The 21,419-nt window shown below is 44.7% G+C and overlaps 1 long non-coding RNA gene across 1 annotated transcript in view; it reads left to right on the top strand.

The window, feature by feature from the left end:
• The first annotated feature begins 265 nt into the window (after positions 1-265).
• The window catches only part of LOC142774837 (uncharacterized), a 56,931-nt gene continuing 35,777 nt past the window's right edge, over positions 266-21,419 (top strand). Inside the window, exon 1 of the long non-coding RNA XR_012886576.1 lies at positions 266-772. This is a non-coding gene — a long non-coding RNA (uncharacterized LOC142774837). The remainder of the gene's footprint in view (positions 773-21,419) is intronic.

Genomic DNA, 21,419 nt, shown 5'->3' with positions numbered 1-21,419 from the left:
AGACATAACCTGTTCCACCTTATTTTTTTGTTCTGCTTCGCTGGCCAGCATGAGGTGACATGACGACATGAGACGAAGTGACAACAGGTCCCAGTTGGCTGCCAAGAGTGTTCAAAAATAAATCTGACGTCATTAAACTTGAAAAAATGCCACTGTAATGTATCGGTCCTTTACTGTCATTCCGTTGGCTGATCCAGCAAATGAACGAGCAGTGGGCAAAGCATTTCCTCTTGATGTGAAGGTTACGTCGAATATTATTGACGTGAAAGCGCCAAAATTGAGAATGCTTATTTATGATCTCTCCAAGTAAGTTCCCTTCTGAGAGACCAAACAAAACCGGAGCATTGGAACAAGCAAAGATGCTGGATAGAGTGCGTACGAGTACAATAACCCCTCTGCGATAACCTGAAGAGCCTTCCGAGGGAAGTCAGCATAGAAGCGCGATGAAAAGTGTCGCTTTTAACACCGTAGTTGTTTTGGTAGTGTTTGCGTCTCGTCTATCTACAATAAAATACGGGACTCCTTCCTTTGCCCTTGCGATGCCATTTCCTGAACCAAAGCCGGGACCAGGTTTTCCGTTGAGATTGCCAAGATTTCCTAGGTTAGGTCAGCGCCGCCTCACACCACCTCTCCAACCCCTTGCCCGCCCTATACCTCCCCAACGAATGGAACAAATAGTGCGCGACCTTTATAACCCGCCACGTCGCCGTTACAGAGGTCGTTAACCACAGGGGACGGTCAGAAGCCGGATACGCGGTGCTTCGTCGACAGGGTAAGTAATCATTTTTCAGCTTTATGGCATACAAGATACTACTTTGTAGGGACTGCTCACGTCATATACAATGCGAACCATCATATCAGTCTTGACAATATTGCTGAAGGTAACCGTTATTTTATTAGAGTAAAAAAACGTGAAAATGGAAGCAGCATGTTTGTTTTAGAGAGTGTCTTGATAAGCGAGCAATTTATTTACGCTCTCTAAATATTATAGTTCGTCGTGTAGGAAGTTTCGGACGTACAACGGAAAATGATATATATCTTCCTGGCCGGGAAACGAAATGTATAAGCACTGATTTCTGTTGAGGAGAGCACTCACTCCATTCGTGCTGGGTTGAGCTTGTACCGCGTTCCCAAGGATGCTCTCATGAAGCGCAAGCAAAGTTGGGGGAATCTCCAACTCAAGCCGCTCATAAACGCGTGTTGGAATCAAGTTTGAATCAGATTTTTTACCTGAATTTTAACACTGACAAGTGATACTCCATTCAAAATTAATCGCCTCACAAAGCCCGGCTGATGAAGTCCAAAGTCACAAAATGGCCGTACCTTTCAGCGTCAAAACCACAAAATGGTGAAAATGAGGTCCCAGAAGGCATCTAAATATCAGTGGTCAAATAATTGGATGAGGTGCAAGCGTAAAAAATGATCAGATTAGCACATACAAAGACCAACAGTGTTTGCTCTGCAAGGAATCTTGAAAAAATGGAACACAGAGGTATGTCCCAAATAAATGTGAGGAGAGCAGGAACTAGATTTATGAGGACAGCTTGAGGGCCTACGGATTGAATTTCAAGTGCTTCTACTGAAACAATTGAAGAGATGATATTTTTTACCTAATGTGTCGTTTCATTTTTCAGGTTGGGGTGAAATCGGACACTTGGTTCATTTTACTTATTTACTTTTACAATATTATTCAACTGTGAAAACATAGCACGTGCCTTATTCCCAAACGAAAGTTTGTGCGTGGATGTTTATTGATAATGAGTGGAATGAAAATATAAACTGAGAAATTTTAAATATTTGCCACAATTCGCCCCACCCTAACCTACGCCCTGAGGACAGTGTCACTATTACCTCATAAAGGCGAAGTTTAAGACTGACCGAGATTTCACATCTGCTTTGTAGCAATAAGTAGCCATTGTTTAGATTAACTGCAGGTAAAATAGACTATTTTCAGGGTGTTCTGTCGTATAAGCCTGTGCTGGCAGACGTCATCCCCCCCCAAACAGGCTTGCGCGCATTGAGCGACGCCAACTTAACGCCCTGCGACCCTGTGAATGCGAAGTGGCGTAGCTAATGCAGGTAGACAAACGTTCAACTAGCTCATTGCTCGAGTCATCTATGCTTACAGCACATCCTAGGTTATAAATCTGATGCACAGCGTACGCTCTTGGGTTAAGCTGATAGAAAAGGAGATCTTCATAAAATTAAGCTGGACTGCTTATATCCACCACATTTGACCAGATGAAGCTGGTCAGGTGTTCTGTGAGCTCTAGTTATCAAACTTAATCTAGGCTACAAGTAAAACTTCAGCGTCAAATGCTTCATTACTTGATGGCTGCAGTGCTTTTAAGCTACTTCGTATATGGCGTGAGCGAAGGAACTGTAAATTAAAGAATTCGTTTGTCTTTGTTTGATATTGATGAGAACTAATAGACAATACTTCCAAAGAAAATATAGGGGTTGCTATTAGTAATAATTATTTGGTAAATGTGAAGAATAAAAAGTGCACGAAAAGAGAACTTGCCAGGGTCAGGGACCAAAGCGGCCACCTTCGAAATGCACATCTATCTACTGTACATATCTATTTTACATAAACTGTATGCATGGCGCAATTTTTTATTCTTTCATATTACCTGAAAAAAAACTGCGCTATCGTTTCTGTGGTATTCTTTATTAGGAATGGAATTTACCACTGTTCAAAAATAAAAACATCACTCATGATACTGGTTCCGTTCCAATTTGCTAAAAAATTAGCGATAAAATCAAATGACTTGGCTACTTTGGCTACTTAAGCTTGAGTTCTGGGGAACTCTTGAAATCGACGCAAGGGTGACCCTGGTGGAGATGTACCGTTATAGAAGAAAACGTCAGTGCATACACTTTAAACGGAGCTATAGCTGCAAAACAATACAAGACATTGTACATGCTCTCATTTACCAGTGCACAAAAAGCGCTCGCATATATCTGTGAGGCACGCTGCACATCCGTGTTATTACGATTCCCACGATGAAGGGTCGAGTCATGCCTGTTTTCGTTATCGTGGCAAGAATATTGATGAAATTGTACTTTGCGTACGTGCCAGGAAGGACGTGATCATAAGGACGCAAACGTGTGCTACATCGAATCAAGACATGCTAACACAAAATGAGCTCAGTTTCGGAAACGTGCAGCTGAAATGCAGAATAAACTTGTCATTTTGCCTGAAACTTGATTATCTTTATGGTTCATATCCTTGCAATCGCATGTGAAAGTTACGGCAGGTTTCTCCAAGTGAAGTATTCACGTTTTTTTCAGCACTTTGACATTTTCTGTGGTAAGCTCGAAGTTAATTCGAACGATTGTTTCATTGATTGATTAAATAATTGATTAATTGATTGATTTATTGATAGAGGGATTGCCGATAACTTTTTCAAATGAGCCCCTTTAGGATTCGCTATGTGTGGTTCCTACCCTTGCACTGCTAGATCGAAAACACCACGGTCAGGCGATGTTGATGAGCCATGCAAAACTGACGCAATGTAAAACAAACAAACCAACAAAGATGACACCATATCCATGAAGTGAATGATGATGATAGAGCTTTCTCGGGAAGTTTTCCTGGTGAACTGTCAATTCTCCGCACAGGCACTGGACCATTATGCAAAGACGTGCCCTATATTTATTTATTTATTTATTTATTTATTAGAATACCCTCAGGGCCCGTAGGGCATTACAGAGGGGGTGGGTACAACATATATAACACACAAGAAAAAAAACAAAATAAAGAAACAAGTATCAGATGCGCAAATCAGGAAGGCAACATAAGTCAACTAAAAATGTATAAGAATTCAAGCACATACAAGACAAAGATAGATAATGAAAACTGCGTATAGTTACAAGCATTGCTGAGAAATTGCAGTCTTGAATAACAAAGGGTCTGTTATTGATACAACGGAAGAGGGAAGGTGGTTCCAATCGGCAGCTGTTTTCGGTAAGAAGGCTGCTGAAAATAATTTGGTGCGGCAAAACGGAATGGCAACCTTATGCTGATGATCAATGCGCGATGAGTGGTATGACGGTTGTGAAATGAGGTCTCGCTTCATTGATGGATTGTGAAAAAATATCTTATGAAAAAAATGCAGTCGCGCCAGTTTCCTCCGGACAGTTAAATTGGGTAGGTCAAGGTTAGATTTCATTTCTGATATGCTAGCAGTACGGGAATAATTAGAACAAATGAACCGAACTGAGCGGTTCTGAACAGATTCTAACGCGTTAATTAAATTTTGCTGCACGGGATCCCATATAGCGGACGCGTACTCAAGCTTTGGGCGAATTAGTGATCGGTATAATAGAATTTTGAGGGACAGCGGAGCGCGAGAAAAGTTGCGGCGTAAGTATCCTAGCGTTCGGTTAGCGTTATATGAGGGACAGCGGAGGTTTGAGGACCTTAAACTCAGACTATTATTATTATTATTATTATTATTATTATTATTATTATTATTATTATTATTATTAATAATAATATTATTAATATTATATCATTAATATTTATTATAAAGCGAAAGTTCGTTGCACTGCCTCGTCCCACCCCTATTAGGTCCATTTATGACCAGAGTTTCAGCTCCTCCTCTTAGGTGACAACAGCAAGGCTGTCTCTCCCATTGCATAGTGCGCATCGCATACATCACCTATTCTGAAAGACGTTTCTCGTGGCGTAAAGTATTATATAGAGACCCAAAAAGTCGTAACATGAAGCAGGAGTTTCAAACACACGCTTTAATAGCAGCGTGTGGCTTCACAAGTAATAAACTTTTTGATTTTGCTGAGTGGTGTACTTAGACTATTTTCTCGCCTATTGCAATATACGAGGCTTGGTTTGGGCTGCTACAGAGACGGGACTGATTTCCACAATTTTTACTTCACAGACACCATGCGGTCACTACTAGTGGAAATGTCACTGTGAAAAACAAGGCTGCTACCTCTGTCTAGTAATTAATATAACACGAAAGAAAAATATTGAAGCACCCTGTACGCCGTTGGAACAAGTCGGCATGTACATTCTCTGGCCATTTCCCCTGTCTGCAGACAGCAACAAATGGGTGATCGTTGCGACAGACTATTTGACACGCTACGCTGAGACGCAGGCGATCCCACGAGCCACGGCTTCTGAGGTAGCACAATTTTTCATGCGTCACATCGTGTTACGACATGGTGCTCCTGCCAGTGTAATAACGGACAGTGGGAAGGTATTCACGGCGCAGCTTAAGGATGAAGTTTTCGAACTGAGCAGCACCAGACACCGAAAAACAACTGCGTACCATCCGCAAACCAACGGACTTACTGAGCGACTGAATAAGACCATCGCAGACATGATCTCAATGTACATCGACGTACAGCACAAAACATGGGACCGGATGCTACCGTACGTGACCTTCACGTATAATACTGCCGTGCAAGAGACCACGTGATTCACGCCATTTCGGCTTCTCTACGGCCGCGACGTGCATACCATGCTGGACTCTATGCTACCGTGTCAAGACGAAGACGAGTAGGCAACTGACGCCGAAAAATTCGCAGAGCGTGCTGAGGAAGCCCGGCAGCTCGCGCGACTGCACATCGGCCAGCAACAGCAAGCAGACGCAAGACGCTATAACATGCGCCACAGAGAAGTGCTTTACAGCCCCGGAGACCAAGTTTTGGTGTGGACACCCGTCCGCCGCCTTGGCCTTAGTGAAAAGTTACTGAGCCGGTACTTTGGCCCATATAAAGTGTTACGCCACGTCAGTGACGTGAACTACGATGTGGTTGCAGACTCAACGCCGCAGGCACGGAGCAGGACAAGACCGAGTCTGGACGTCATTCATGTGTTGCACATGAAACCATTTATTGCGCGTTGTTAGTAACTTTTTTCTTCACCGTACGTCGTTCTTTGTGTTTTTTGCTTATTTTTGTGAACTTGCTTCTTCGTTCATTGACTTTTCATATATTGGCACGCTCTTCAACTTCTATTTTCACTTTATCGGAATTTACAATTTCTTTTTTTCACGTGCCTGTGCTGTAGCGTCGTGGTGGTGCTACGGTGTTTTTTTCTCTCTTTTGTGACTTTATTTTGCGTTTTGAAAGTGAAGATAATGCCACCCGCACGTAGTGGGTCTACAGCAAGGGCGGCTCTCAATCTGGAGGAAAAAAGAAGATCGCGCGCTTGTTCTCTGCTCGAGAGCCAGCACTCTGGTTTAGACTCCAGAATTCTCCGCTGCTGATCCTGTTCTGCGCTGCTGCTCACGGGTTGGAACGGCTTGAACGACGGGCGGCGAGATTGCACTTGAGTTTAACGTTTGCTTCTTTGTGGTTTTAGTGCTTTTTTGGCAGTTGTTTGTGGTTTGTGCCATATAATTTTCTGTGTTCAAGTGACTCAGGCTATTTAAATGTCGGTTTCTTCGCCTGGCTAAGGGCCTTCTCCTTGGCTACCATCTATACCGGCCAAGGATTGGCCGATTGATTCTTTTCTTTGCACGACATACCACTGCTACGGATGCATCGTTAGCAAAATATATAGCAGAGGCTATAGAGAAGGCAACGGAAAAGGCGGTGGAGCGTCTTGCCAGCAGTATTATAGGAGTCGTGGCTGAATTGTTAACATCTCAGTTGACCCAAATCATTGCTTCAGTGTCTATGAAAACTCAGACTTCACAGGATTTGGAGGTTTCAAAGTGTGCCGGGACAGAAAGTCCAATAGCTCCTACACGATGCGCATCTCCTAAAGCAGGACCCTCCAATAAGACACTGCGGGCAGATCCAGAACCCGTATCAGATGACACTGATGAATTCACAGATATGGATGCGGAATCTCATAATTTATTGAAGCGTGCCAGATCTCTCCTATCGAAAAAGTCTTCACAGAAATCAAAATCTAAAAAGTTCCTGTCAAAGAAAGACTTTTTGGAGAACTTCTCCAAAAAAGACTTTTTGAAGAAAGATCTTTTGGATCAAGCAGTCTCTGCGGCGGGTTTATAGAGTCAAAATAGGCTCCTTAAAAGTATTACAGTGGAATCGTCGATAATAGGGTCGGCTACCACAGATTTATCGTGTATTTCTTCGCAAATTTCCCCAGATATTATTACTTTACAAGAAACTGGGCTTACAAATGGACAAAATGTTTACCTAAAAATTATCGCTTATTTCGTTTAGACAGACCTAGCAGAGGTGGCGGACTTGACATTTAATATGAACTAAATTTAGTCATAGAGCGAAGATTAACTACCTGTGCATTGATTCTAACTATGAAATTATGGTATTAGACATCACTCTGCCAGGCTGTTCCCCTTTTTGTTTTGTTAACGCATACTTTCCGGTAGGAGTACAGGACACAAGATGCTTAGATGCAATGTTAGCTTCCTGCAGCAAGGATGTAATAGTAACTGGTGAATTTAATTCACACCACGTGTCTTGGGGTTTCAAGACTGATGTAAATGGAAGGCGCTTGTGGGAATGGACTGTTGATAATAACTTATCTTGTGTAAATTTCCCCACTGTTACGTTTATTGGGAGACAATCAAAGTCGGCGATAAATCTGACCTTTTCCAGCTCCTCACTAAACATTTCGTCGTGGAAAACATTATATTGCGCAACAAACAGTGACCACCTTCCTATTAGTTCGATATTAACTTTCCCGGGATATTTTTAAGTGGTAAAATTGGCTCGTTTGTAAAATATGAGCGTTTACAAAAAGACTTAAAGTCTACTTTGGTTCTTCGCAAGGACATGCAGGAAGACATTCGGGCTATGAGTCTGTGTGCGGTATTGAGAAGAGCAATAAAAAAGTCAACTTTTTCAATAACTTCAGGTACAGGCGGGTCGTTTAGCCCATGGTGGAACGCTGATTGTATGAGAGGGTATAGAAAACGAAAAGCGGCGTGGAAGCAACTTATCTACAACCAATGCCCAAAAAACTGGTGTGACTATATATACGTGGCAGCAGATTTTAAACGTACAGTACGCAAAGCAAAAGATGACTATGACACTAACAAATTTAGCTATCTTTCAAAACCATACAACAGAAAAGCGCTTTTAGATTTTTGCGTTCCAGAAAAATGATACCACCAACAGACAATATTGATTCTTCAATTCTATCACCTAGCGAACTCACTGAAATATTAGAAAATGTTGCTAAAGGATTAGAAGAAAGATTCAGATCAACAATGCCAAGACACATAGTAAAGCCAATTGCAGGGGAGGAGTTCAATGAGGTGACATTATCGGAACTAGCGGGTGTAGTGAGGCACTTACCTCCTACAGCACCTGGACCAGATGAAGTAGCCTCAGCAATGATAAAAGTACTATATGACATTTCCTCACATGAACTCTATTATATGGTTAATTACTCTTTGAAAAATTCTTGGATACCGGCGGATTGGAAGGATGAAGAACTCGAAGATGATTCAAATGGAGCTTCGGAAAGCCACAACACACTTTCAAAAGATCACTGAGTTCCGGCATTTCGGTCGTGTTGGTATTTTGTTCTGCTCTGCCGATCAGGAGTGCGTCCGAGAGCTTCTCAATTGTTTCGAATTTGCAACGCAGCCGGTGAGCCCGTTTATTCTAGCGCATCTTGCATGTTCGAAAGGCATAGTCCGCGGTGTAGATACGAGCCTGACCCCTGCAGAAATTCTTGAGTTATTTTCGGTAGCAGGTGCAGTGTCAGTATACAGGTGCACGCGTCTGGTTGACTATAAAAAAATCACCTACTGAATCGGTGATAGTAACCTTTGCGGGAACGATAAGACCATCTGAAATTAAAGCTTGGCCTCTTATCTATAAGGTAGAGCCTCTATCCCCTAAGCCACTGCAGTGCTTGAATTGTTGGAGATACGGCCACAGCGTGAAAGGGTGCAGATCAACTGCCAGATGTCGACTATGCGGAGAAAATCACGACAGCCGTAGTGCAACTCGACGGAAGAGAAGTTCTGTTTATGTCATGAAGCGCATCCTGCAGACTCTTTAGATTGTGAGGCGAAAGAACGAGAAGTTAAGCTGCTGGAAATTGTGGAACGCAGGCGTTGCTCCCGAAGGGAAGCTGTGACTGAATTACAAGAACGCTCGAAAGGTTACGCAAGCGTAACAGCACGACATACCACTGCTACGGATGCATCGTTAGCAAAATATATAGCAGAGGCTATAGAGAAGGCAACGGAAAAGGCGATGGAGCGTCTTGCCAGCAGTATTATTGGAGTCGTGGCTGGATTGTTAACATCTCAGTTGACCCAAATCATTGCTTCAGTGTCTATGAAAAATCAGACTTCACAGGATTTGGAGGTTTCAAAGTGTGCCGGGACAGAAAGTCCAATAGCTCCTACACGATGCGCATCTCCTAAAGCAGGACCCTCCAATAAGACACTGCGGGCAGATCCAGAACCCGTATCAGATGACACTGATGAATTCACAGATATGGATGCGGAATCTCATAATTTATTGAAGCGTGCCAGATCTCTCCTATCGAAAAAGTCTTCACAGAAATCAAAATCTAAAAAGTTCCTGTCAAAGAAAGACTTTTTGGAGAACTTCTCCAAAAAAGACTTTTTGAAGAAAAATCTTTTGGATCAAGCAGTCTCTGCGGCGGGTTTATAGAGTCAAAATAGGCTCCTTAAAAGTATTACAGTGGAATCGTCGATAATAGGGTCGGCTACCACAGATTTATCGTGTATTTCTTCGCAAATTTCCCCAGATATTATTACTTTACAAAAAACTGGGCTTACAAATGGACAAAATGTTTACCTAAAAATTATCGCTTATTTCGTTTAGACAGACCTAGCAGAGGTGGCGGACTTGACATTTAATATGAACTAAATTTAGTCATAGAGCGAAGATTAACTACCTGTGCATGGATTCTAACTATGAAATTATGGTATTAGACATCACTCTGCCAGGCTGTTCCCCTTTTTGTTTTGTTAACGCATACTTTCCGGTAGGAGTACAGGACACAAGATGCTTAGATGCAATGTTAGCTTCCTGCAGCAAGGATGTAATAGTAACTGGTGAATTCAATTCACACCACGTGTCTTGGGGTTTCAAGACTGATGTAAATGGAAGGCGCTTGTGGGAATGGACTGTTGATAATAACTTATCTTGTGTAAATTTCCCCACTGTTACGTTTATTAGGAGACAATCAAAGCCGGCGATAAATCTGACCTTTTCCAGCTCCTCACTAAACATTTCGTCGTGGAAAACATTATATTGCGCAACAAACAGTGACCACCTTCCTATTAGTTCGATATTAACTTTCCCGGGATATTTTTAAGTGGTAAAATTGGCTCGTTTGTAAAATATGAGCGTTTACAAAAAGACCTAAAGTCTACTTTGGTTCTTCGCAAGGACATGCAGCAAGACATTCGGGCTATGAGTCTGTGTGCGGTATTGAGAAGAGCAATAAAAAAGTCAACTTTTTCAATAACTTCAGGTACAGGCGGGTCGTTTAGCCCATGGTGGAACGCTGATTGTATGAGAGGGTATAGAAAACGAAAAGCGGCGTGGAAGCAACTTATCTACAACCAATGCCCAAAAAACTGGTGTGACTATATATACGTGGCAGCAGATTTTAAACGTACAGTACGCAAAGCAAAAGATGACTATGGCACTAACAAATTTAGCTATCTTTCAAAACCATACAACAGAAAAGCGCTTTTAGATTTTTGCGTTCCAGAAAAATGATACCACCAACAGACAATATTGATTCTTCAATTCTATCACCTAGCGAACTCACTGAAATATTAGAAAATGTTGCTAAAGGATTAGAAGAAAGATTCAGATCAACAATGCCAAGACACATAGTAAAGCCAATTGCAGGGGAGGAGTTCAATGAGGTGACATTATCGGAACTAGCGGGTGTAGTGAGGCACTTACCTCCTACAGCACCTGGACCAGATGAAGTAGCCTCAGCAATGATAAAAGTACTATATGACATTTCCTCACATGAACTCTATTATATGGTTAATTACGCTTTGAAAAATTCTTGGATACCGGCGGATTGGAAGCTTTCCAAAATAATTCCGATACTTAAAAAACAGGGATTTGGGTATACACTTGACATTGTGAGGCCAATTTCTCTTACATCTAATTTGGTTAAACTAACTGAAAGAGTTGTGAATGCGCGTGTAACAAAACACATTGAGGAGAAATCAATACTGAACCCCAGTCAAATTGGCTTTAAATCGGGATGCTCCATAACGTGTGCGCACGCGGATTTTGAGAGTCGTATACAGTTGGCTAGGCGTAGAAGAGAGTGTTGTGCATTAGTTACTGTGGATTTGGCCAAGGCGTATGACAAAGTGGAGCATAAAATACTAATAGAGAAGATGGAAATGTCACACTTACCAAAGTACATGACAGCATGGGTAGCAAAGTTTTTAAGGGAGAGAGAGTTTTATTGCTTTCAAAGGGGTCGTTTTTCTAACAGATATCGACAATACCGTGGCGTACCACAAGGGGCAGTGCTCTCACCGGTGTTGTTTAACATCTTCCTCAGTTCGATTCCAACACATAGCGATATTCATTTATATGTGTATGCAGATGACATTGCTTTCTTTGCGACAAACAGTGATCTGCAATTACTTTATCAGACATTACAGAATTACCTAAACATGATGGAGGAATGGCTTGAAAAAATTGGAATGTCTCTAAACGTAAACAAAAGCGTGCTTCTAGCGTTCTCGTTCAGTGATCCTGTCAACATCTCCTTGTTGTATGGCACAGAGCAGATTCCCCAGGTGGATTCACTCAAATACTTAGGCATCATATATAACAGCTTGTTAAAGTGCAAAAGCCGCCTCGATCACATTGCGTCCAAAGCATCACGAGCCATGGGGTGGTTATGCAAGCTCAGCAACATAAAAAGGGGGTTGCGAAGAAATACATTGGTAATGGTCTATAAAACGTACATTCGTACTATCATGGAATTCGGCTGTGTCTTATTTTCGGGCAGTGCAACATATCAAATGAGACCGCTAATACTATTAGAAAGGGAGGCTTTACGACTGTGCCTTGGACTGCCCAAGTTTGTTGCTAACGATGTGCTATACATGGAAGCGCGTCTACCGTCATTGTTGAATAGATTCAAAATACTTACTATCCGAACATTTTTAAAACTATACACTTTGCCCCAGAGAGCATTGTTTTATGCTTTTATTAAAGAACCAAGTTTATTTTTTGAAACTCTGTGGTCACGATTCCGCTGCCCACAGATCTTGTTCGTTGAAGCACTGCTAGAACCACTGAACGTCAAAATCAAACATATTTTCTCAACAAGAAACGTTAATTTAGATCTTAAGATAAAATTTGAGAATATTTATCCCTCTAACGCAAAGCAAATGCCATTTCAGTATTTAATTGATCGGCTGCAGGATTACTTGGCACATGTGAACATGAACAACATAATTGCGACCGATGCATCCGTATCAAATGAAAAGGCTGGGGCAGGTATCTTCTCACGTTCCCTTGACTGGTCCTTTTCGGTTAGACTCCCAGATTACAGACCAACATTCATAGCAGAATTATTTGCTATTGTACTGGCACTACGGAAACTTCCTTTGGGCGAATCGGAAGCAGTCGTAATTACAGATTCTTTTTCAGTATGTGCTGCTCTGTCTTCAGGAGCCAACTAAACACTTATGCACATGTTTCGACAACTCATACCGACAAACTTGAAAAAACTGCAGCTCTTATGGGTACTAGGCCATCGTGGCATATATCTCAATGAGATGGCGGATGCACTAGCCACAGTATCTCTTAGCGGTCCCCTTATCCCGATTTTGCCTGATACGGCTTACGCGACAGCAATAAGGTTTAGAAACCTCTGTTTGCATGAATATGACTGCTACTCATTGGATAAATATCGAGATTTCGCACATTTAAGATGCCGCTGGAATTGACAGTGGTGTGCAACACGGCACTTGGAAGTTACTTTTACAAGATTGCGTTGCAGAATTCCGCAACTGAATGATTATTTGCATAAAGTTGGTCTAAAGGCGTCACCTTTATGTCAGACTTGCGAAGAAATGGAAACGATAGATCACTTCTTTTTGTTCTGTCGCCGATATTCTCATCAGCGGAAAAGATACCTGGTAGCTCCACTTGAAAAATTGGGATTAGAATTAAATGTGGCAGTACTTTTGTCGTTTGGGAGCATTAAATTCGGTTATAGCCACAGGGACGTCTGCTCTGCGGTATTTGAATACATAATTGAAACAAAGTGATTGCCATGTTAATCTGCCTATATATATATATATATATATATATATATATATATATATATATATATATATATATATATATATATATATATATATATATATATATATATATATATATATATATATATATATATATATATTGTAGAGATCAAGCTATGCCTTGACCCAGCGGGTCATTCGCCACGCCGGATTAGTGCAAAAAGGATAGTCTCGCCACGGCTGGACGGAGGAAGCAACAGGGGCCGACTACATTAGACGGCGCCCACTGATTGACAGCGGCACCAACTGTGTGAAATGTTGCCAAAGAGGGTTTTGGAGCCACCGCTCTATCTCCCGCCTAGGCCACGCATCGTTAGCGCGTTAACCACCCGACGCGAACAGCGCTGGTCAAAGGGCTCTCCCCAGAAGATTCCACGAACCTGGCGCCTCTCGAAAGGGCGCCCTAAGATCTTCCCGTGGGAGCGCAGTGTGAGGCCGGCACCAAAAGGGTCGAGGCGCCCGTGCGTCTTCCGCTCTCCCCCTCCCTGTTCTACAGCAGCGCTGTGACTAGGGGCAAGGGTGTGTGTGTATGTGCAAGCCAGTGTTGTGCCTCTATGAACATACATGACGGGCGGTACTTCACTGAGAGGAACTTCCACATCACCATTGATCCGCATTGTGTTGTGTAGTGATCCCCAACCTAGGGACCTAGGGAACGGGGGTCAACAAAAAGGGCGTGCGGCGCCTCGCCCAACTCTCTTCTCTTCTGTCTTCATCTCGACAACTCACTGTAAAGATGTAAATAAATCTGTTGAGTTTGCTCAAAGCTCTCCCCTAGTCCTTGGCTCGACGGAGCGACGGCGACCGGCCCCGCTACCCGCAGACTGTGGTCGCCACGACGCGCAACAACTGGATGGCAAGCGGTTGGATGTGAGCCTGGAGGACGGAGAATGAACAACACGCTGAGATCATGGAGACTGGAAGCTGTGGACTGGTGTGTGCTGGCTTTTGTTTTTTGGTTGCCAGGCTGATAAGATAGAAGTGGAATCTTTTCGCTGGTAGAGGCTACCACAAAAGCAGTTATTTACGGAACTTCTGGGTAGAAAGTGAGCTGCACCACACTAGTTCTCTGTCATGGATTGGAAGCGTTTGTTGAAGAATCAGCTCCTGATTCTGGGGGAGGAGCTGGGAGCAGAAGTATATGCGGGGATGAAGAAAGACGCAATTGTTAGTGTTATCGGTGGCTTGAATCTGAGCAGTGAAGATAATAAAGAAACGTGGAACGACATTCAAAAGCAGCAGGAACAGGAGCGCGAGAAAAAGCGTGAGGAACAGGAGCGTCAGGAAAGGCGACAGGAACAGGAGCGTCAGGAAAGGCGTGAGGAACAGGAGCGTCAGGAAAGGCGACAGGAACAGGAAAGCCAAGAAAGGCGTGAGGAACAGGAGCGTCAGCTAAGGCAAAAAGAACTGGAGATGGAACAGTTGCGACTCGAAGTGGAAATGAAGAAGATTGCAGGGGTCCAAGGAGTGGAGGTAGAAAGCAGACAAAATCTTTGTGATTTATCTAAAATAATGCAACCCTTCAAAGTAGGGCAAGATGTGGGCCTCTTTCTTGTGAACTTTGAGAGAACCTGTGAAAAATCGAAGCTTGGTCGTAGCACATGGGCTCGAAACTTGTTAAGTTTGCTGCCATGTGAAGCAGCGGATGTAATCGCGTGGCTTCCGGTGGAGGATGCGGACAACTATGAAAAAGTGAAGGATAGCCTTCTAAAGAGGTTCCGACTTTCGCCAGACGCGTTCCGCCAGCGGTTTCGCAATCTGACAAAGAAGCAGGGCAGCGCGTATTCTGTTTGCCTACGAGCTGAAGGTGAACTTAGTAGAATGGATGAAAGGAGCCAACGCTTTTGGGAACTTCGAAATGGCTCTTGAAGTAGTGGCTCTTGAACAGTTTTTTTTCAAAACTTTCCGACCCAATGAAGCTCTGGATCCAAGATAGAGCCGGCGTAAAAACATTACAGGCAGCGGCCGACTTGGCTGACGAGTACGCGTCACGCCGGGGAGAAAGAGACGAGGTTCCTCCAACAAAAGCGGGAGATAAAGGGAAACCTTGGACGGTGAAGCAGGGAGCTGGCGCAGGTACGACTGCACAGAAAAAGACGGACTTCGCTGCAAGCGGTCAAGGATCACAAAACAAACAGGAGGGAAAGGTTTCGGGGGATTCTTCCAAAAAGGATCCTTTTGAGGCTCGGAAACCACCTACTTGCTACAAATGCATGGAAGAAGGGCATATTGCCGTAGGCTGTCATAGGCCCAAGCCAGCCCTTTCGTACACTTCTGACTCAGCCACTAGCAAGGAGCTTCTTAGTCCGTACCTTTTTAACGTAACAGTGAACGGAAAGCCATGCGGCGTCTTACGAGACAGTGGGGTAACCATGGATCTGGTGCACCCGGACTATGTGGCACAAGCAGACTACAACGGCAAGTGCGCATGGATTAAACCAGTTTTGGAAGATGGAAGCATTTGTCTTCCGGTAGCTCGAGTAATCCTCACAGGGCCGTTCGGAGAAGTGGAGACGGAAGCGGTGGTGTCAGACAAGCTGCCCCTGCAGTACCCCTATTTGTTGTCGAATTGGACCGACCGTCTGCTGAGAGAAGAAGGGAAAAGTTTTCACGAGGGAACAGTACAAGTGTTGACACGAGCTAAAGCACGAGCGTTAGCAGCCGAACTAGAGCGTTAAGAACCGAGTTTCACCGGAAGTCCAGCAACACCAGCTGGAGTCAGCGCAGCGGAGCCTGCTATCCCGTCGCCTACTGAAAAAGAAAGAGAGGGGTCAGAGAAGCAGACTAGCGCTGATACAGCGGAAAGGGAATCGGAGGAGGGGCTGCTCGTGTTGCCGGTATCAAAAGCACTAAGCAATGTACTGTGGAAAGTGACAAGAGACGAGCTCATCGAGCAGCAAAAAAGCGATCCCAGCCTTAAGGAGATTTAGAACATCGTCAGGGAAGGGGTGGCGAGGAAGAATGTCAGTTTTCCTGTCAAAAATGGCATCTTGTACCGCCACTACCAGACTACAAAAGGTCGCACGTTCGACCAGATTGTAGTGCCGGCTAAGTATCGGCCTGACATTGTGGATCTCTGTCACGGAGTTGGTTGGTCGGGGCATTTAGGAGCTCGGAAGACCAAAGATAGGCTCCTAACGGAGTTTTATTGGCCAGGATGCTTCAAAGAAGTTGAGAAGCACGTAAGAGCGTGTGACACTTGCCAGAGAGTGGGAAAACCGCACGAGAAGGGAAAGGCACAACTTAAACTTGTTCCGCTCATTTCGGAGCCATTTCGCCGGCTGGTAATAGACGTTGTGGAACTACTCCCAGTGACAAAGTCAGGCTACCGGTATTTGCTTACCGCCGTTGGTCCAGCAACCAAATTTCCTGAGGCGATCCCAATGAAGGAGCAAAGTTCCGTAGAGGTAGTCAACGCACTACTGTCTATTTTTTCGAGAGTGGGCTTTCCTCAGGAGATACAGTGCGACCAGGGCTCAGTATTCACCAGCGTTCTCACTACGGGATTCCCGGAAAAGTGTGGAATGAAAATAATCCACAGTTCCGTGTACCACCCGCAGTCCAATAGTGTAGAGCGGTGTCATTCCGTGATGAAACGAGTTCTGCGAGCCCTTATCTTTGAAAGGAAGTGTCAGTGGGATGCTTGTCTTCCGGCAATGCTGTTTGCGCTGAGATAGGTCACTCATGAAGCGACGGGTTTCAGCCGCACGGAGCTGGTTTACGGACGGACGCTCAGGTTTCCACTGCGACTTTTGCGCGAAACCTGGGAGTCGAAGAGTACTGACCCTACGGTGGTCGAGTACATTCTGGAATTACTGGAAAGGCTGTGGTGTGCTCGCGACATTGCTGAGGCGAACATGAGAGAGGCGCAAAGTAGAGCTAAGAGCTACTACGATCGAAACGCGAAACTGAGAGCTTATCAGGAAGGCGATCAGGTAATGGTCTTGCGCCCCTCGCGAGCAAATAAGCTGGAGATTCAATGGGAGGGGCCCTTTCGGGTTGTGAAGAAGCTCTCGGACACAAATTACGCACTGGAACGTAAAGGAAGACGCCGAGAGGTTGTCATTTACCACCACAATTTAATGAAGAGTTATGTGGGAGAAGTGCAGAAAGTGAACTTGGCTCTTAACAGCATGGAGGAGCTAACACCTGAAATTCCAGGCTTGGTGGAGGTTGGAAGATCAATAGAGGTTACCGATGTTATGAAAGCCGTAGCACCGGCCGAGGGCTTGACTGAGATGCAGAAAGTTGACTTACGCAACTTGTTGTCAGAACACATCACTGTTTTCTCGGAAAGGCCAGGGCGAACTGAGGTTATCACTCATGACACTGAGCTAAATTCTGACACCACTGTGAAGTCGAGGCCTTATAGGCTAGCCCCGCGACAGCAGGAGATCTTGAAAAAAGAAGTAGATCGAATGCTCGAGCTTAATCTTATCGAACCTTGCGAAAGCACCTGCACGTCCCCTATGATTCTCGTTGAGGTTCCGGGGAAGGATCCACGGCCTTGCGTGGATTACCGCAAACTTAACGCGATCAAGAAGGACCAAACCTATCCTATACCCAACGTAGAGGAGCTGGTGGAAAAAGTGAGCGCCGCTAAATACGTCTCGACTTTGGACTTAGTAAGAGGCGATTGGCAAGTTCCAATGACTAAACGAGCTAGTGAGTGTGCGGCCTTTGTGGCGCCGACGGGCACATTTAGGCTCCTAGTTCTGAGCTTTGGCCTTAAGAACGCCCCCTTTTGCTTTTCAAGGCTAATGAACCGAGTTCTGCAGGGGGCTGAAGGCTACGCTGTTCCCTACTTAGACGACATCGCTATTTATTCCAATACATGGGAAGATCACCTGTACCATCTTAGCGATGTCCTTAGACGTTTGACGCACGCTGGACTGACAGTGAAGCCGGCTAAGTGCCAGCTAGCTCGCGCCGAAGTACGGTACCTAGGGCACGTGGTAGGGCAGGGCAGGAGGCGATCTGACGAGTTGAAAGTAGAGGCGGTTAGCGAGTTCCTGCAACCAGAAAACAAGACGGCTATCCGCTCCTTTTTAGGGCTGACAGGGTGTTATCAGCGCTACATCCCTCAGTACTTGGAGGTAGCTGCTCCTTTAACGAATGCACTGTGCAAGAAGGCTCCAGAAAAGGTAGTTTGGAGTGCTGGAATGGAGGGCGCCTTCCAGGGGCTCAAAGCGGCTCTTGTTAGCTCACCCGTACCGCATGCACCAAACTATGATCGTCCCTTTATTGTGCATTGCGATGCCAGCAACAGAGGCTTAGGAGTCATACTGTGCCAGGAGGATGAGAACGGGAACGAGCACCCTGTGTTGTACGCCAGCAGGAAACTCTCTGTTCGTGAAGAGGCCTACAGTGCTTCGTAAAAAGAATGCGCCTGCATTGTGTGGGCTACCCAAAAACTAGCCTGCTACCTCTACGGAACTTCTTTTGACTTCGTCACTGACCACTGCCTACTGACATGGCTATCGCAAATGTCGGGAAAGAATCCACGACTACTACGTTGGAGCCTTGCGCTTCAGGAGCTTAACTTCACTGTGAAGTATAAGAAGGGTTCCGCGAACGCCAATGTTGACACATTAGGCAGAGCTTTTTAGCTTTTCTTTTGCTTTTGCTTTCTTTTGTGTTCAGTTGAGGGGTGTTTTTCCGTAATGGTTTTAAGTGGTCTTTTGAGTAATCGAAGTTTTTAGCTATGAGCAAGAGTATTAGTGTGGTTGCCATTTAAAAAAAAGCGTAGGTGCATTGTGGCACATTTGAAAAACCGGCCTGGTTGCCGAAAACTCATTGCCCGCGCTTGCTGGTTCTAGCGGTTGGTCTTTGTGGTTTCAATGGTGTTGGAAGACGGCGGTTACTGTAATCTCTCCCGTCGAGCAGCTGATACTACCCGACGTCCGAGATCTTCCCGTCGGCGGAGGAGCTGTAGCGATCAAGCTATGCCTTGACCCAGCGGGTCATTCGCCACGCCGGATTAGTGCCAAAAGGATAGTCTCGCCACGGCTGGACGGAGGAAGCAACAGGGGCCGACTACACGAGACAGCGCCCACTGATTGACAGCGGCGCCAACTGTGTGGAATGTTGCCAAAGAGGGTTTTGGAGCCGCCGCTCTATCTCCCGCCTGGGCCACGCGTCGTTAGCGCGTGAACCAGCAGACGACGACGGCGCTGGTCAAAGGGCTCTCCCCAGAGGATTCCACGAACCTGGCACCTCTCGAAAGGGCGCGCTAAGATCTTCCCGTGGGAGCGCAGCGCGAGGCCGGCACCAAAGGGGTCGAGGCGCCCGTGCGTCTTCCGCTCTCCCCCTTCCTGTTCTACGGCAGCGCTGCGACTAGTGGCAAGGGTGTGTGTGTATGTGCAAGCCAGTGTTGTGCCTCTATGAACATACATGACGGGTGGTACTTCACTGAGAGGAACTTCCACATCCCCATTGGTTCGCATTGTTTTGTGTAGTGATCCCCAACTTTGGGACCTAGGGAACGGGGGTCAACAAAAAGGGCGTGCAGCGCCTTGCCCAACTCTCTTCTCTTCTGGATTGATCTCGACAATTCACTGTAAAGATGTAAATAAATCCGTTGAGTTTGCTCAAAGCTCTCCCCTAGTCCTTGGCTCGACAGAGCGACGGCGACCGGCCCCGCTACCCGCAGACTGCGGCCGCCACGACGCGCAACAAAATATATATATATATATATATATATATATATATATATATATATATATATATATATATATATATATATATATATATATATATATTTATATATATATATATATATATTGTCATGTACTACAAAAGGTCTTCAACTAGGAAGAACTGAGCCAGCGGGGAGAGGCACCGAAAACTGGCAAGATGGCTGCTTCAATAATAAACGACTGGCCAGAGCACGCGCTGCCCCAGAACATCGTCTTCCATTCTCGCGGGCAGCCATGGCTTGCGCTCGCCGTAACTAGCGGCCAAGTGGCATTATTCCCCCACCGAGAAAAAAAAAGGCATCACTCTGATGCGACCTTCGAATAACGCGTTCGATGTTCGAACGCGTTATTCGAATGTCGTAGGTTTGAGTCCTGCTCACGGCTGGTTATTTTTTCATCCACTTTTGTTTCTTCTTTCTTCTTATTCACATTCCATTGGTTGTAATACCTTCCCCTGTACATTTCTTGGCATTACTGTCTGTTAGATCTCATTATATATATATATATATATATATATATATATATATATATATATATATATATATATATATATATATATATGCATATCATTTTAGACCCACCATTACCTCTGTCTGAAATCGCATCTGATAGCCTGCATCGCTCCCTGCTCAGATATACTCTTTTTTCGATTTTCGGCTTTTCTTTCTATATTTTTTTCTTTAGCCCAAAATTACGTTTTGTTTGAAAAACCTTTAGCCTTTTAGTTAAGATCCTGCCACCCGGTTCTTGGCCGATCCCCCTTTGTGGGTGTGCGCCAGAGTATCAAGGATCATCATCCTCATCAACGACTGATGCATCGTCCTAGAGCTAGCTACTCGGTGGTTTAATAAACCCCCCAGTACTTGTGATTCATAGTCACATACCAATAGATTGTAAAGATTGGCCACTTTCACTGTTGGGTGACGCTAGTTGTCACTTGCAACATCAAGTAAAAATTATAATTCCTTGTTTCTGGCCCGAAGGCATGCTCGTTGCCGCTGATGTGATGGACGATCTTTTCATTTGCGCCACAATCAGAAAAAAATTTCCGAGCGGTAGACAGTCCCTTTAAGCTATAGCCTGTGAGTGACGGCAAGTTTGACAGTGACATAGCTGTTTTGGTCATTGGGTAGCTGGCGTCAGACAGATTGCGAGATAGCTTGTAGAAGGTATAGTCTGTGGATGATGGCAAGGTTAACAGTGACAGAACAGGATGGCGCGTAGGAGCCTAAGGAAACTTTTGCAGACTAAGTTAGCAGGTAACTGCAGGCAAGTCAGAAAACTAGGGCTGTCGTTCACGTCAGGGTTAATTAGTCGCAAGACAGGAATCATTCGTGGAACAGAGAACGTTACCGGGAGTAGTCATGAATCTGAAAGCCCTGTGAAAACCACTGTTCCTAGCGATCACAGGGAAGTTGAATCTAGTTGTGCCAGGCTCTATATTAAGGTCAAAACTGATCCA

This window comes from Rhipicephalus microplus, chromosome 10, assembly GCF_043290135.1.
Source record: "Rhipicephalus microplus isolate Deutch F79 chromosome 10, USDA_Rmic, whole genome shotgun sequence".
NCBI classification, from domain to species: Eukaryota; Metazoa; Arthropoda; class Arachnida; order Ixodida; family Ixodidae; genus Rhipicephalus; species Rhipicephalus microplus.
This window is presented reverse-complemented; position numbering and strand designations above follow the sequence as displayed.